This window comes from Athene cunicularia (assembly GCF_003259725.1).
Source record: "Athene cunicularia isolate RWA chromosome 3 unlocalized genomic scaffold, athCun1 chr3_part1, whole genome shotgun sequence".
Taxonomy (NCBI): Eukaryota; Metazoa; Chordata; class Aves; order Strigiformes; family Strigidae; genus Athene; species Athene cunicularia.
In genome coordinates, this window is record NW_020799097.1 from 106,511,298 (window position 1) to 106,514,651 (window position 3,354).

The window sequence follows — 3,354 nt, forward strand, 5'->3', positions numbered from 1 at the left end:
ACTCTGCACAGGGCATCCACCTCACAAACAGACACTGCCCCTGCCTGCAAGTGGTCCCAGCTTTTATCCCTAAGTGGGACACCTGCCCCTTGTTTACTTAATGCAGACACCTGGGGCTCCTTTACCTCATGGCTCTCCCTGCAAGGCCAGCAGCACCCTGGAGGGAAGCTTAAAGGTAAACTTACCCCCCTTTGTGAAGGGCTGTGGGAATCACCCATATGTCAACCTGAATTTGGGGCTTGGGGTTGAAACTCTAGCATTTCAAATGCACACCCCAAGAAAACAACTGTCAACACTGTCATTTTTTAACATCAAAATCAACCCTTAGCCTTGTTCTTAGAAACGGATGGATAATTTTGATTGAACATTTTCTAAATAATGGGGGACTAAGGCTAATAGTTTTTCACCTAGTATGGAAAACTGCAGCCTAGCAGGTTTGGCTGACAAATGCATAAGCAACTGAAATAGGTGCTCTGCAACAGAAAGTGCTAGGAAGGTTTAAAAATAGGGAGTTCTGCTAACCTTACTCAAAAAAGTGTCTAACTCTCTCAGAGCATGTTGCCCTGATGGGATAACACTGTAACTCCTTTTCACCTAACATAGGTGAAATCTTTTCCAGTTACCCAGGATTTATGACCTGCCTGTAGATTGGATTATTTAGACGTATTCTGTATTAGATGGTGATATAATTATGAAGTTTAGGGAAAATACACTGAGTAACTAGTGTCAATCACCTGCAGTAGCCAAAGATGTCTGTCCCTTATTGGAGTACCTCTCACTACCAGGGACTTGTGGCATATGTTGCCACATTTTCATTTACGGAAGCTGACAGCAACTAGAAATAGTTAAGTGATTGGATGGTGCATAGCCAATCTCTTTCTCTGAGCCTGATGTAAATTTAATCCTCCCTTGTCTTACATTACATATTGCCTGACAACTCTTATCACTTTGTGGCTTTGGACAGCACAAGACAGATACTATGGAATCAGTTTGGCAGCATCTATCATCCTAATTACTTCCCTCTCCTCTGCACATATATATCGTGGGAGACTTAGGTGACATAAGTAGTACTGAAAATAGTCCTAAAAGTTACAATGACTGAGTGCAGCATAGCAGAGAATTGAAGTAAAAATTAATCTAATCCCAAAGCTGCGTGAATTCTCTGAATTCGAGTAAGACTTTTATCATGTAATTTGCTCTATACAGAGAAACTGAAAAGCATCCCTGAAAAAAAAAAAACCCCCACAGTATTTTAACATATCAAGATAATTAATGGATTCCATGGGCCTAGATATATGCAGAACTCTTTCATGTCACCTCATCGTAAGAAGTGGCTCATCTTTTTGCTTCTTTCAGGAGAAGCTGCCAATGTGACATATTAAGGTGTTGTAGCTTTTCAGAAATAGGAGCAGAGAAAATTTGAGCCTGAAATATCTGCCTAATATAATGAAGACCTATGAGCATGTTGATGGCACTGAATCTTTAGAGTATAGATGCTGAAGGGTCAGCTGCTTCCAAACGGTTATTATTTTTGTGTCCAGTACTGAGCAAGAACCAGTTATGAGCTTGATGACTTAGTTTTCCTTACATGCTTGTAACATACATGTTTTTAAGGACAATTTAATATCAAATAAGCTCAGTGATGAGAGGCTTTGAACTGAAATGCTGTTTTGCCAATTATTAGGCCTAGCATAAAGGACACAGGCAGCATAAAGATGAACCAATAACCAAATTGTATTTGATACAAAAGAGTCAGCACATGGATGAGCACTGGGGGTACAAACAAGTCAGTCAGATTATACATAATCAACATCAATCCCACTGACCCCAACAATGACACCTCACAACCAACAATGGGTGGAATAAATGGTGAAATGCAGTTTTCCATAGAAAGGACAGGAGACAACTGAGTCAACAAGCCAAACACATAAGACCAAAGAAGCCACATACTGCATCTCTACACAGCCCACATTTACAAAGGCCAGACCTGACTGGAGCCCAGTTCCAGGGAGGCAGGAGGTCCTACCCCAACAGGGAACTCTGCACAGGGCATCCACCTCACAAACAGACACTGCCCCTGCCTGCAAGTGGTCCCAGCTTTTATCCCTAAGTGGGACACCTGCCCCTTGTTTACTTAATGCAGACACCTGGGGCTCCTTTACCTCATGGCTCTCCCTGCAAGGCCAGCAGCACCCTGGAGGGAAGCTTAAAGGTAAACTCACCCCCCTTTGTGAAGGGCTGTGGGAATCACCCATATGTCAACCTGAATTTGGGGCTTGGGGTTGAAACTCTAGCATTTCAAATGCACACCCCAAGAGAGAGCAGGGTCCTGATTTTGGCTGTTGCTGATGCAAAAAAAAATGTTCTCTCACATTCTTGGTTAGTTAGAAAATATCAAGGCTATCTTCTAAATGAATATGAAATATATAAGGCTTATTGAGAAAGGTAGGTAAGTGAAGGAAATGAATTTAATCTGTCAAGATCCCCTCACATGTTATTTACTTTGTATATGTGTAATGGAAACATTCCAATAGTTCAGATCTGATGAGGGAAAGGTGTTTTAAGAATTCAACTTTGGTGCAAATACATTATACCTTTTTTCCCCTTTAATTTCTTCACCTGTATCTTTTGTAAGTATTTGTCTCTACATTATCTTTTTTGTATGCTATACATACATTCATTTGCAGTTTATATTAACCTGATTTGAATCTCAAGATGGCTGTCTACTGGCAGAACATTTCCTTATCCCAGAGTATGGTGAAGCTATAAACTGGGTTACTGAGGCATAAGCATTAACAAACACCTGCCCCTAAGAGGCTGTGTGAGCTGGCTTGTGAGCTGGTGTCCTAGAGATCAAAGAAGATCACTGAATCCCAGCATTCCTCTGGAAGTTTCACGAGTCTGATGTGTAGAAACTTCCCTCTTACTCAGAAGGGCTCATCCAGTGATGTTATTTGACAACTTGGAAACAAATAGAGAGGCAATGATTTTTTAAAATGGGAATGTTTCTGACATGTGAGCTTTGTAGCATCATTGTTGAGTGCAGCCACAATGGATACTATCAGATCTGAACCATATCTGACAATCAAACGTGGACACTGCTTAACATCTTGGTAGCATTTTAGCACTGGGGAATAGTACATTAATAAAAACTGTCACCGTCTGTATCACTGATTCATAAAATGTATTTAAAGATTACCCCAAGGCTGGACAGGACACAGTCATTTCCCATTTTATAGCTGATTTTGCTACTACAGTCTAGAGGATAAACTCTTATGCTTTCAAAAGTAGTAGGTCTGGGAAACTCTTGACATTACTTACTCTGGACTTTGCAGGCTTTTTAAAGAGCCTTTT